Here is a 14977-nt window from a genome sequence, read left to right on the forward strand (position 1 = left end):
AAATTAAGAAAAAGGTGTTTGGTTTTTTTTTGGTAAGAAACTAAAGTATCGTTTCAGGTCTGAGAGGAAAGACAGAGGAGGAAAGTTTTTAAGCAGATAAACCACTAGCACAGTACATAAAATACATTGATATTCAAGTTAACCCTGTAGGTGCTCACCTATTTCACTTCCACTTTTTTATTATTCTTGATAGTTCACATCTTATACCAGTTTAGGTGCCATAAGTGATCCTGCTTCTTAGGAATGAAAAACGCAAAGACACTTCCCCAAGGAATTTTTATGTGCTTTTTTACGACATGTAACTGTAGTCATGGAAACAGGTGGCTAAAATATTGCCCCTTTCTTTTCTATTAGTTTTGACTCAGAAACAAACAAACAAACAAAAACCTTCTGTACAATCTGGTTTAGCAAGAAGACTTGGTATCCTACCACATATACTCCAAATTCAAGCAAAGTGCTCGAGGACTGAGAATCTTCAAGGTACACGTCAACCAGAAATCTACAGGCATTTTTATTAGGAAGTGCTAACACCCCCAAGATTAAATTTCTCCCTACCCGTTCTCTTGATTCTTGCTAAAGATTCACTAGTTTAGCAAAAACATCCAGTACTTCTTCCCATCAGCTCAGGGAAACGGCTCTGTCTGGTCTTCCCAACGTGCAGCGCAGAGCAGCAAACAGCTCTGCCCATTTGTCTTCCCTTGCACATCCCCTTCAGGCAGAGCAGCTTTTTGGCTGCTAGCATGATTAAAAACAGTCTTTCCATTAGGATGCCACTGACACAAACTAAGATAGCTGGAGCAAGAACAGAGCAGGGATTTTTGTTTTGTTTTGTTTGAGGTGAACCTTATACTGTGCTGTTTCTACTGAAACACGAATCCTCTCTGTTGGAGCAAGACAAAAGCAGCTGAACACCAAAAGGACCTGACAGAGAGGACACATCGAGAATTAGAAGAGCTTATTGCCTGCACAGTGAGTAAGAGCAGGGATTTTCATGCGTCTGGAAGACAACCCAAGCCCCTCGGAGCCCTGAGGGGTGGTTCCAGCAGCCAACAGCAGCCACAGACCCACAGAGCCCCGCTGGGGGGGGGAAACCAGGCAGGTCTCCTCATCTACTCTTTTGTACAGGGCAAAGAACTCTTAGACTTCGGGCGAGTTGCAATACTTGAATTTAACTTGGAGATTTCCCATTTGCCACATTCCACAAATTTTAAGTATTTCTCTTTGCCAAATTATTCTGTATTATTAAAAATCAGTATTTGATGGACATACACAAAGCGTGCACTACACAAAGCGTGCACCCCAGATCAAACACAGCATTCCCTAAAAGCTCATGTGGCGTTTTACACCAGCCTCAGCTTTCACTGAAACACTCAGGACACATTGCTCAGAAGATACATTATTTAGTGATCATCCTCCCGAGGTTTTTTCTTTTGCAGGCTCAGACATTTAATAGACGAGAACCCTGTACAAGTACTCCTTAGCCATTCAGGCCATTCACAACTCGAGCAAACAGCCTACAAATTGTTTCCTTCTTTCTTCAAAACTTGTGTTCGGGGAAGCCATGGAGCTGACCTGAATGCACAGGACAAAGGCAACCTCAAGCAGATCCAATTCCAAACTTGTTCTGCACTATCAACAAGCGTGGCAAATGTGCCAAACCAACCCAGCTTCCTGGTGTTTGGCCCCACCTCCAGCATCTCCTGCTTCAGCAGACTGCTAACAGGAAGAAAAAACACAATCCAGAAACTAAACTGGTTAAAGTAAGAAAGCTTAACATATCACTCTTTTTTTAAAAAATCATAATTTAGTGCTAAGAGCAGACACTTCCAACTCTTTTCTCAAGTAGATCTGTAAATATTAGCACAAATGTCTCTGAAATCCAAACCCAGTTACTCTCAGAAAACACTAGCTCAACAGGCTTAAAAAAATAAATCGAGTTTAAGGCTTACTTACAGCTGTACTTTGATAACACCAAAACTCATACCCTACAACCAACAAGCGAGTAACTTACGCTGTGTTTGCAGTCAATGCTGGTGTCCACAAGCCAAAAAATCTTCTACAACAGGACACTGCTGCAGTCCTTGGGGATCTGCAGGAGGGTACGTGATTGAAGCCCCACCATGCAGAGAGCATCTCCTCTCATCTCCTGCTCGCCACCATGCAGCCCAACACCCTGAACTTACTCCTTTGGAAAACCAGTCACGCATTCTTCGTGTCTGGAGGCAAAAAAAAAAAAAAAACACGCTTCCCTTCTCAGTTTGCCACAAGCCTGCGCTGTTAAAAACATGTCCGCGGTTTCCTATTTGAATGCCTTCCAGACGGTACGAGCCGCTACGCCTTTCCTTGCCTGGTATTTCCTCTTTGTGGAGGCAATTAAGGCCCTGTTCAATCTTCCTCCTGATATATTACAGATCGTCTTTCTCATTGGGTTTTACCTCCAGCGCTGGGCTTTAATGAAGTAAGTAAACGAGGTTGCCTCCATCCCTCGGAGCTGCCAGCTCCTGCCCCAGTCCTCTCCATGATGATCCTCTCTTGGAGAGGACGGAATCTCTTCTGGGATGGGCTCAGAGGCCCCAAAACCGCACTGACACTCCCATAAGATCACTTCAAATTGGCAAATGCTAAACCCAGCCAAGCTCGCCACGCAGCCAAGGCCCCGCTGCGTTAAATCCAAACCTTTGCATTTCCCCACAGAAGCTGCACTGAACTCCAACAGGAGCTTGGTAGTTTCATGGATAACCACAACTCAAACTCTGATACAGAGCTGTCTGACAAACCCGAAGTCACATTTAAATACCTTTTGAGAAAGAGTTTTGACTGATTTCCAAGTAAAATGCTTTAACTTCACCCCCCTGTTTACTGGAGATTGTATTTTCTTTCAAAGCTCAGCCATTCCCAGGTTTTTCTTCTGAAAACCTTCAAGAAGACCTTAGAGCCCCTGCACAAAAGGAAACCCCTGAAATTAGCACAGGGGCTTAATGCAGCCCCTCAGCTCTGGTTGCTGCCTCCAAACCTCACATGCATATTTGTTCTGGATCCGTTACTTGCTCTTTGACATTTTCATTTTTCCAAGTTTCATTCTCAAGCTCTTGCATGAAATTCCAACAGTGAATTCTGACGGCTTTTCTTTTTTTTTTCTTTTTTGTAATGTAAAGCTGACATACTTGTGATCTTTCTTCTAGACACCTGGACTACAGATTGCTTGCAGGGAAGTTCGAGGAGCTCAAAACACTGAAAGAACAACTGGGAGTTCCAACATCCTCAGTCTTATAGTTTGGTTAAGCAACTTCAGGTCAGTATTATTCTAACAAACTTAATAGAACTGAAGACAGAGCCAGTGAAAGGAAACAGCGACAGAATTGCGATGCTGAAAGATGTGTCATTAGAAGCAATTTTATTCCATTTCATAGTAAGATGACTGGGATGAGGACAGACAAAGCATACCAAAGAATATCAAATAAGCTTCAAAACAACCCCACTGCTTACCATGTATTTGCAAGTCTAGATGCTTACTAATGCTACGCACGTGCAAAAAATATATATAAAAAACTACTAACTCCCATACTATACCTACTCATCATCCAAACTATAATCTATCAACAATTAGCACAATTAAATGCACAAAGCTTATAGGAAAATAAAGGAAAATAACGAAAATACTGAATGTCATTTTAAAGCCACTACCTTTTTTTAGCATTTAACAGTTTCCTTCCCTTATTCAGTTTATGTTCCCCTAAGTAATACTGTATTTTACTTTGCAGTTTAAATAAAAATGACCCTTTTCATGTAGAGAAAAAAACAACAACAACAACAAAAAAAACTAGAAGCCATGACTCAAGTTTATGGGGAGCTGAAAACATGAACAAAATCAAAGCTTTAATAAAAAGCACATCAAAAAGTCTTCTCCCCATATTTTAAGACATGACATAGGAAGCAAAGCTTTTCAAGCTACCTTTCGGATGACGACAAAGCAGAGTGCAACAGGCCTGTTGAATCAGCTCAGCATTCCCTATCCCAGATCCACTGCCAAGCTCCAGTTATAAATAAATGTACATAACTAATCATAAGAAAAGGAACTTAAACTAGCTGTTTGTCTCAGAATTGTATTACAGTGTCTGAGAAAATAGGTGGTGAAAAAAAAGTCCTTTGCAGGTCCCAAAATTCAGAAAAAAAATGATTTTACATAGTCAAAGCTTCAGAATGCGCCATCTCTACTCCAAGATGTGCTGACGTTTGCTGCAGGCACAAGGATGATGCGATAGCATGACAAGGAGATTGGAAACAACTCCAAAATCCTGCCCTTCCATCTCCACTTTTTCATCTGCGTCAAAAGGATGCTATTTCTAAATTTTGGAGATGGATGAGGAGGCAATTCTCATCTTCACTGTAAGGAAAAAAATAATAATGGGACATTTCAAATCTGTTAGCACCAAATAACTGCATTACCTCAATTTGAGTTGTGTATGCATAAACTCTTGCTTCATAGTTTCAAAAATTGAATCAAAGTCCGAAGTTAATAGAGTTTCAAAATGCAATATAGGGTTTTGCTCATTCATCTTAAACTCCTTCTAGATGTGCCCTGTGTTTTACAAATTGCAATTCCTAACACAAATTACATAAAAAAAAGAAACCCCCAAACCGGATCAAACTGATAGCCTGCTCTGAAAGGCAGCACTTTTAAAATGCTTTCAGTAACAGGTACAACCAGTTTTGCCCCATTCCTGTCACATGCTATCTGCTGTGGTTGAATAGATAAGCTCTACTCTAGGGAAGGACAAACCAGAGCAGGGTGAACAGGGAATTCCTATCTAGATGAGTGTAAAATGGGTCAGGAGGAGCTGAATGGAGTTATCCATCCCTGAACACAGCTCCTTGGAGTGTTTTGTCTTTCACTGTGACTTGACGGCAACTTCTAACAACCAGGAACCAAAGAGGGGTCAGGTGTGAAAAGACTGCTCGTGTCCTGCCACAGTGCACAGGAGGGAGGCAAAGGGACCAACACCTTAACTAAAAGCTTTTCCCTCAACTTCAGCAAGTGTGGTTTCAGAGGCTGGCACTCCTTCCCCAGAAAAGCTGCCTGCTCTTTGAGCAGGGCCAGTTTGACTGCTTGAGACCATTTCCTGACACAGGTGTCTAAAGCATCTGCCCGAAGAAGAGACCTACCAAAAACAAACAAACAAAAAAAAATGGACAGCTTGTTTGCTGCAGCACAGCACCATAAAACCATCAGAGAGAGCAGTCAGCAAGCACTGAGTTCAGCGACTAGAAACCACGGGTGGGAGCACAAAGAGTGGCTTTAAGCAGCTGGCTCCTGAACAAGTTCTGCTGCCAGCCGGACGGTGCTGTTGGGCTATAGCCTGAAAAGACCAGGCGGATTACAAAACCACAGAGCGCGCCGGCTCACGCGCCCCTCTGTTCACGGCTTGGCTGTCCCACACGCGATGAAAGACCAGCAGTTGACCAGAACGTTGGCTTTGCTTGGAAAGCCTCTTAAATCAGCACAACCCATACTTACCCGTTAATAGGAAGTCCTCAGAAGCAGACCAAGTTCTCCTGAACCTGAAGGAAGGACCAGCATGAAAACACCGGGGCCAGAAGCCCCGCTTCTCAGCTGAAGAAGCCACAGAGCTTGCAGCGTTGTTACACCAGGAGCTAAACACTGATTTATGTGCACACATACTGACTGGCTGCTGCCTGATTTTATCTCCTTGAACACTGTTCCCACGTAGCTTGTTTCTCTTTTTTACATGCCTAAATTCTCAGAAGGAAAAGTAGGTACTTCTGGAAACTGGATGCACCTGCAGATCACAGTGTTTAAGAATCAGTTTTCTAAAGGTTTCCTTTTTTGCTCAAAATGAATAAAAACAAAAGACATATACTTAAATTCCAGAACCGGTATCACATGACAATTGAGGGCAGACAACTGACTTACTCAGACCTGAAAACCCAAAAATTACGCACCAGGTGTTACTGGTTCATACCCTGCTGTGGCCCAGTACCTCCAAAAGTATTAAAAAATGTCTTTTCAACACCTCACTTTAGGTACTTCTGAGGGAAAGTCAGGGAAGAAGGGCAGGTTCCAGACCAAGTTTTGAGAACAAAGACTCCTCAGACAGACAACCTTCTGTTTAAATAAAAAATAATGATAATAAAAAAAATCAGAGCAGAACTTTGACTTCTCTTGAGGGCCCTGTGTCTCAGGACTATTCCAGGCTCACCCCTGTTATCAACACTGCTCTTGGCAATGCTCAGCCTGGCAGTGATTTTTGTAAACTCTCAACGCAGGAGCATGTTCTAACAGTAAACCAAGCCTACAGAAAGGCGTTCATTATTTTTTTCAATTTGCTTTACTTTTAATCTTCTTACACCACAGGATTTTTTCAAAATCCCCCGAATTTAAATCCAATAACACCCAGCTCTAGACTTATGTGTTAAAACCACAGTAGATAGATCACCTAACGACTTCAGTGAACACATTACCATATATAAACCCTATTATTTTCTTTTATCAGGGGCAGCCTAGAACTCTGTCTCTTCACTGCCGGGATATACGGTATCTGTAAGTGACTACTAGCTCAATGCAGCCAATACGTGCGACGTATGCACACGTACCTGTGCACACGGTGATTTTAATGTCCCACACAAGATACGCAAATATATGAAGGAACGTGGAAGGTGTGACGGATGTCAAGATTACACTCATTCAAGGATCAAGTCCATAAACTAAACCCAGCGATACCGCCTTCAGAACAAACAACAGCTTGGAGACGCATCTCCACCCAGAACTGGTGAACCAACCAAGCCGTGGACCAGTCTCTGTCCTTGGAGCTCCATCTCCAAGAGCAGCCTGGAGAAAGCCCTGTGCAGCCTTGGCTGAACCTCCATAGCAGGCCCTGCTTTGACCTGAGGGTCTCTGTGACCCTCATTTCTTGTTCCTTTCCCCTTACACAAGCTTGTGTTAATTATTTTACAGAGCCACCGAAAAATGACAGTGTCCCAACAAACAGCTGCCATTTCACCAAGCAGTTAGGTGAAATAACTGTGCTCCGAAGCTACTGTGCCAAGCTTTGCGCATTAAAAGGACTGCCAATTAAAAAAATCATCATACCTTTTCTTCATACAACTTACAAGCTGTTTATCCTTTAATGTTTTAAACACGTGCCAAGAGAAAGTCATGAAAAGCCACCGTGAAGTTGACCTCTACTTCTCGTAAATTTGTCATGTAACTGAGAATACCTCTTAATTAAAACAGATTAAGAAAGATCACTTGCATCTGTCACACAAGCAGCTTGTTTGGAAGGTGTTTGGATTAAAAAAATATCTAGATCTTGTCACCTCCCTCATATTTTTCATACGTGCTCTATGAAAAGTACCATAGCTATCACTTCTTTCCCCAGAAAACACATCTGAAGAGAACGCAAGCCTCGCAATTGTCTGTTGCTCATTAATCATAAACAAAAGACAAACGGGGGAGTGACGGAGAAGCTCCTTTTTTCCTCCTCTAATTTGTCCATTTGACTGCCGATGCACCAGAATCCATAATGCTTGCCCTGCCTCTCTCATTCACGCAGTCTCCTATTGCAACATAGCAGAATTTTAAATAGGAAGTTCAAAAGGGATCCTTCAACAAACAGAAAATCTTTGCCAGAGGAATTCAGGAATAGAAGCAAAAGGAAGAACTGAAATTCTGCCATGGAGGAGAAAGAAAAGCTTCCTTTACCTCCCCATGTCGCAGAAGTAATTTGTAAAGCTCTGCTTAAAAATGAAATAATGAAGAAACAAGCATTTTGGGTCTTCATTTAAAAGGACAGAAACAAATAAAGGCCTACAAACATTATTCAGTTTTTAAAAGAGCTGCCAGGCAACATACGTCTTGTTGACTGACTTTCTGAGGACCTCCTTGTACGATATCAATGTCTTTAATAACTTGATTTCAGTCTTCTGGTCTAAGAGCCTTGCTCATGAACATGGCCCTCCAGCTGCAAGCAGAACAAGCACGACAAATCTGAGCAACCTCAGTGTGCTAACTAAAAGAAACATTGATTTATAAGCCACAGTTCTTCACTTAAATTCATAAAGACAGTCACTGTCTGTTACATTTCCAGGGGAAGACTCGAGAAAATGACAATACCACGAATTCGTGGCCAATGGATTTCCTAACCCCCGTAAGTATGATTCACTTGAGTGGAAGAAGCAACATACTAAGCAACTATGACATTGCTGTAGCGTCACTGAGGAATATTTCCTTCAGAGATGCATAAATGTTAGTCTACCTGTAATTTTAGAAAGGAATTCTTTATGTGTAATACGGCGAGGTTTTTAATTTTGTTCCTGCCTTCCCTCTTCCTTATACCACTGCGTCTGAAAACACGTATCTATCTTTTGCTGCTTTCTAAAAAGCTTCTGTTAAAATGGCAGGGAAAATGTTTCATTTTAGAGACAAAATCTCAAGGGAATCTAATCCAAAGATCAAAATTTCACACTTTAGTACACAAAGACAATTCAAGCGCAGTAAATGCACGCATGCAATTCCTATTATGACATATTTTAGTGCTATAAAAGCAGTCACTCGTCCAAATCGTCGGTCTTCAGAGTAACAAGCCTAACGAATGCCCAATCACAAGAAGACCAGATGTTGAAACCTACCCCACTACCACACGTTAAAAAAGGGGAAAAAACGCAAAACCTCGAACGTTCGTATGAAATGCCAGAACAAGATCGAAAGCTCCTGCACAAACATCAGGGCTCATTTAAACAACTGTTTCAAGGCAAAGGGCGCCTCTGAAAACTCTGGATGCCACTCAAGCTAGCACCACTGCAAGGATGGGGTTGTACACGTCTCCGAACACAGGCTCTCCGTGGAATGCTTTGGATGCAACATCCATGCCCGTTTTCTTGCCAGCACTTTTACAGAACACGCACTTTCATCCACCTGTGTTTGTGTAAGGCCAGGGCTAGAGCGACCCATCTGACCACGGAGGGATGGGCATTTCTATCTGAAGCCTTTTTTTCTTTTTCTTTTTCTTTTTTTTTCCTTCAGCTAAGCACCCAAGCCAGAAATTTCCTTCTGCTACACATAGGCAACGCACAGTCGCATCAAGCCGATAAACCCCAGGCGAGTTTGATATCCGCAAGCTGGGAAGCCCCCCAGCCTCTTCACACCCCCTCGCTTCCAGCACCGGCAGGGTGACGCCCCGAGGCAGGCGCGGAGCTTTTTGGGGCACAAAGCCGCGTCCCCCCGGAACCCCCCTCAGGGACCAGCCCCGGGCCAGGCCAGCGGCTCCCCGCCCGGGGGCAAGCACCTAGCTTCAGCCTCCGGTTTTCGGATAAAAGGACCCCTCCTTTGGCACCCTCCTCTCAAGCTGGGACCCCAACACCTCCACCTCAGCGGGTCGGAGGGTGGCGGCGGATCCCTCCCCGCCGCACCGGGGGGCTGAGCGGAGGCACCGGGGGAGGGCGGCGGTGGGGAAGGGGAGGCAGCGCAGCCCCCCGCGGAGAGCCGAGGGGGCGTCGGGCAAGGCAGGGCAGGGCAGGGCCGGGGGCCGGCCGCGCACCCCGGCCGCCGCTCGCATGACGGCGCCTCTGTGCTGCACTGCAGCGGCGCCATCTTCTCGCGGCCGCGCAGCCCCAGCCCGCCCCGCCGCAGGGAAACCCGCCCCGCGGGGGTCGGGGGGAGAAGATGGGGGGCGCGGCGACCCCTCCCCACGCACCCCCCCCTCGGGCCAGCCCGCCGGGCAGCTCCCCACCGCCGCCCCGCACACCTGCGGGGGTGTGCGCCGTGGGGCGGGCGCTGCCCTGCCCTGCCCCGCTCCTCCCCGTCCCCGCACCCCGAGCCGTCGCCCACCGCCCGCAGCCGAGCCCGCAGCCCCTGCCCGCCCGGGGGTGCGGGGGAGGCACCGCCCGCAGCGCGACCCCGCAAAGTTTTCCGAGGAAGCCCCCGGGGGGGCGCGCCCGGCCCTCCCCGGCCCGCCGGGGGCGGAACCGCCGCCGACTCCGCCGCCCGTCCCCGCGGACCCCGGCGGGCGGCCGAAGTTAGCGGCGGCGGCGGCGGCGGCCCCATTGTTCGGCGGCGGAAGGGCGACGGCGGCCGGGGATGGAGCCCCCAGCGCCGCGCCCCCCGCCCCGCCGCCCCGCAAGCGCCGGCGACCCCCGCCCGCCCCGCCGCAGGGGCGGCTCCGGGCAGACAAAGCCCGGGGAAGCGCAGGAGGGCGGCGGGGAGGGCAGCCCCCTGCTCGGCCGCCCCCCGCCCCGCTTACCTCTACGGCCCGAGCGGCGGCGGCGGAGGCCAGCAGCAGGAGGGCGACGTGGGGCAGCATCGCGGCGGCCGGGAGGGGGGGAAGGAAGGGAAGGAGGAAGGGAAGGAAGGAGGAAGGGCGGGCGGCCGGCCGGCGAGGCGCGCTGGGCTCCGGCTGTAAATCCGCGGCGCCGCTGCCGGGGAGAGCGACTGAGCTGCGGCGGCACCAGCCGAGCGCCGCGGCGGGGCCGGTCAGCTGATGGCCCGGACCGCCCCCGAGCGGGCGGCGCGGCTCGGCTCGGCTGGGCTCGGCTCGGCCCTCCCCGCCCCGCGGAGACCCCTAGCGGCGGCGCCCGGGCGGCGCAGGGCCGGCCCCGCGGCACCCGGAGCTCGGGGCCCGGCCGCGGGCGTGGGTCCGCGGCTCGGGGGTGCTCCCGCGGCCTCCCCGGTGTCGCCATGGTGGGGTTTGAAGGGCTTGGGAAGGCTCTGTGCTGCCCTGCCCGCCTGCAGCGCTCACAGGTGCCCTCAGGCCGCTGTAGACCACCTAAAATGTGTGTAGAGAAAAGCTGAAATCACAGAATCATTAAGGTTGGAAAAGACCTCCAAGACCGTCTGGTCCAACCATCCCCCTACCACCAATGTCACCCACTGAACCATGTCCCCGAGCACCACGTCCAACCTTTCCTTAAACACCCCCAGGGACGGTGACTCCGCCGCCTCCCTGGGCAACCCGTCCCAACGCCTGACCGCTCTTCCTGAGAAGAAATGTCTCCTCATTTCCAACCTCAACCTCCCCTGGTGCAACCTGAGGCCACTCCCTCTAATCCGATCACTAGTTACCTGTGAGAAGAGGCCGACCCCCAGCTCCCCACAACTTTAAAGGGTATTTAACAGCTGGCGAATTTTGCCTTTTCTGCTAGTGGTATACCCACTGAGCTCTTGGTCATTACCCACACAGAGGTGGCAAATAAACGCCAACCAGAGCCCATACCCAGAACACCAGAGCACATGCGTCAGGTCTAAATCTGCTGATCCGCCTGGGGAGGCAGCGGTGACCACTGCAGCGTTGCTTTGCTCACTGCAATTGCAAGATGAATGTAAAATTTGTGGAAGTAAAATTGATTAAAAATGCACACAGGTGCACGGACAGAACTGGGACCTGTGATGGCTGAACAGGGAAGAAATCAAAATTGAGGGCTTGTAATCAGGAGGCCAGAGCAAACTTACTTTCTCATTTTCTCAATAGTATGGTAATAATTGCTACAGTAAACCCATAAGGTGCACTAAAAATGGGCGTTAGTAGAATTGCATGCTGCTATCATAATCAAAATCCAGTTTGCTACAACCCGACATGTCCCATCTGAACTGCTGACTCCATGGCAGCCTCTCTGCTCTCAACAAGGACCCCATGACCACAACTAACAGACCCGCCGCATCTCCACAGCATGCAGTTTGGTGGCAGAAGCCTGGCCTGCATTGTCCTCAGCGCTGTTCTCATGCCCATCTTCTTTTTAAGTCAAAATTCACCGAGACTTAGTCCAGGCTTCATCCAGATGCTGAGGAATGTTTATGGGGTGAGATAAAACTGGACTGCAGGATCAGGCAGGCTGCCATGTACAGGAAGATACCTTAGCACCACAGCCTTTCATCCACATAGTCAGGCTCTTGATTTAGAAGACCATTCTCATGCAAATATGAATCTTCTCATGCAAATGAATGAACTGAAGGTGTACCAAGGCTTTGGGGAATTGCTTGAGTCACACTTGGTGAATCTGAGAGATCTCTGACAGGCAGATAACAGATAAGGCCCCTCCCTTCCCCCAACGTACAGAGGAGAAGTATATCCAAAAAGCGTAATTAGTAGGTGCTTTTAGGGAATACACCCATGACACAACACAACTTGTAAATTAAAATTTGTCAAACAGCAACAATGGCAGGCTTAGCTGTAATAATTTAATACTGTTATCTGCTTGTTAGGATAACGATCACATGGCTTTGAGGGGTTATGGAAGGATTTGCTATGCAAATGTTGCAAACCAGTTGGCTTCTAAACTCAGCCATTGGAAAGGCAGTGCAATGGCTGCAAATAAGCAACATCCTCCTAAAGCTGATGGAGGTCGTTCAAAAACAATTCTTCCCAGAAACAATGGAGGCAATCAGAAGGAAGCTCTTTGCAAGTTCTGAAAAAAAAAAAGCTTCCAGATGGATAGAAGACCAAAATAGATTCATGTAACCCTTTTATTATAAGTTGGCTTGGTCGTTCTTTGCAAACACTTCTTCCCAGTGCTAAAATCAAACAGTATTTCAACTGCTGCTTCTCTGGATTAGCCAAGCCCTCTTCCTTCCTCGTGGTGGACAGGCAGGCAGGCGTGAGGCCCCTTTTGCTCTTCACTGGGAGTAGGGCAGACCCATGGGGTTGTGCACCTTGGGGGAGAGGAGGAAAGGCTACAGTGAAAAGGTAGGGAAAAGTCAAAGGTACAGGAAGGCCGATGGGGTGGGTGTTTCCATTTACAGCCAGCCCACTAATCCAAACCAATGACAAGATTTCCTAAGGTCATAACTAAAGACTCTTTTGAAAATTGTTTGTAAGGTCTACAAAATTTGGAGATGACCTGCTGAGAGAAAAAAAAAAAAAAAAAAGAGAGAGAGAGAGAGAGAGGGTTTGCATCCTCTGTCAGGATCTGTATAGAAGGTCCAGTCGTGGTGGTTTGCCTTGCTGGGCAGGTAAGCTCCACCACAACCACTTTCTCACTCCCCCTTCACAGAAGAAGAAGGGGAGAAGAAAGTATGCTAGAAAGAAAAAAAAAGGTTCATTGGTTGAGATAAGGATAATTTAATTAAAATGAAAATTAAGAAGGAAAAAAACAAGCAAAGGCTGCATGGAAGAACAGAGAGAAAAAAATATATATATATTTACTTCCCATCAACAAGTGATGTTTGACCACATCCTGGGAAGCAGGGTCTCAATACACATAGCAGTTGTTTGGGAGGAACGATGTCTTCATGATGGGAGTCCCCCTCCCCTTCCCCTTCCCCACCTTCTATTGCAGAGTGACACCACATGCTGTGGAATATCTCTTTGGTCGGTTTAGGTCAGCTTCCCTGGTGATGTCCCCTCCCCACCTCTTTCCTACCCTCAGCCTACTGACTTTGGTGCATTTGGAGAGTCTGGATGCTGTGCCAGCATTGCTCAGTGATAGACAAAACATTGGGGTGATACCAGGGCTGTTGTAGCTACAAGAGCAGAGCACAACATGGGCTGCTGCAGGGAAAATTAACTCCATCCCAGCCAGACCCAGTACACCAATATCTCTTACTTTCTCTACTTGTCTTCTTAGTATTGAGATTTGGCCTTACCAGACCTCAGAAATCATCATAAATGGAGTACTACAAAGACCACTACCGCCTCACAACAGGACAAACAATGAACATCATCTCCCTAAAGAAGAAGAAAGCAGCACAGGCTGCATCACAGGGGTTACACTGGCATTTTATAAAAAGTTTTGAGCAAATAATTGCAAACTATGTCCAGATGTGATTTCCCTTTAACTGCAGAGCATAGTTATTCACTCTTAGTGTGATAACTCTCAAAGCGATGACCAAGCATGCATGTCAAGTTTAATTTTTTGACCACTTTTGTGCTCTGCCTCTGTATCTTTCTGTGCAAATGATGTCTAATATTATTTTTCAGCCATTTATTTTTAATATATGATGTAAATGGAAACATTGTTCAGCTATACAATTCCTTATTGAACACCCATGGAGCAGGTGGATCTTATCCACAAATGCTGATATTATTCCATAATAGATAATAAAACACCCCAGTCTGCTTCATAACTTAATGAATTACAATGGCAAATAAGTAAATGGATATTTCATTCCACCTTTGTTTTGGTACCACACTTACCAAAGCAGCACATTGTTGGGTCGGACACACACTTTGTTACCAAAACCAGACCGTTCTTTTGGGATGGGAGAAAGAGGGGAATTTTGAAATTCTCCAGCTCCCCTCCCAAAATAATAGCTAAGTTAATGTGTTTGCTGGGGGAAGCAAAAATTGTACTGCAAGACTTCGAACATTCTTTGATTAATTTTAATCAATAAACTTCCCTTTGATGCTCCCATGGATCCCGTAGCAGAGAGTTATAACTGGAAGACTCATGCATAAGTCTTGAGGAGAGAGCAGCCAGCCTGTGGCATGGACACACTGCCAGACGTCTCCTAATACGTGCAAGTGGTTTATAGAACACATGCAATTTGCCAATCAATGTTCACTGAATTTCTCATCATGGAGACTTACTTCATGCACATGGACAAAATTATTGTCGTCAGTCTCAGCTGTATTTTATTCATATTAGGGATGATTCCTCCGTCAGATTCCTTCAGGATAACACTGCAGCCAGTGCTTTCACTGAGATGATTTCTTCATTTGTTCTCAGCTCTGAGGAGAAGGCTCCAAGTTGGCAGACCTGAGTTTTGGTCCAGGCTTTGATGCTGACTCACTGTCTCATTCTGGAGTCGTTTCATTTCAGTCTCCACATTTTCTTTACCGTGGATAACACCTTTTCCCTGCCTTTGTGATTCATCTAGGGAACAGAACAAAGCACAAAGGTTAGTATTTCTGGGCAAACCTTGGAAGTTAAGGAGTTGAATCCTACTGAACTGGCACCTCCTGTGCTGGTCCCAGTTAAGGAGCTCTTTTGCACTCTGGAAACTACTACAGCACAAATTGCTGATTTGTTT

General features: G+C 46.8%; 1 protein-coding gene across 4 annotated transcripts in view; it reads right to left on the reverse strand.

The window, feature by feature from the left end:
- The window catches only part of APP (amyloid beta precursor protein), a 211232-nt gene extending 200951 nt beyond the window's left edge, over window positions 1–10281 (reverse strand). For 3 of the 4 annotated variants that reach the window (XM_035315532.1, XM_035315531.1, XM_035315529.1), the window contains exon 1: window positions 10257–10280. The gene's annotated coding sequence lies outside the window, so the exon portion shown is untranslated. Of the gene's footprint in view, window positions 1–10256 lie in introns of all 4 variants that reach the window. The other variant, XM_035315530.1, reaches the window with a different exon arrangement.
- Window positions 10282–14977: the final 4696 nt, after the last annotated feature.

Source organism: Oxyura jamaicensis, chromosome 1 (assembly GCF_011077185.1).
Source record: "Oxyura jamaicensis isolate SHBP4307 breed ruddy duck chromosome 1, BPBGC_Ojam_1.0, whole genome shotgun sequence".
Taxonomy (NCBI): Eukaryota; Metazoa; Chordata; class Aves; order Anseriformes; family Anatidae; genus Oxyura; species Oxyura jamaicensis.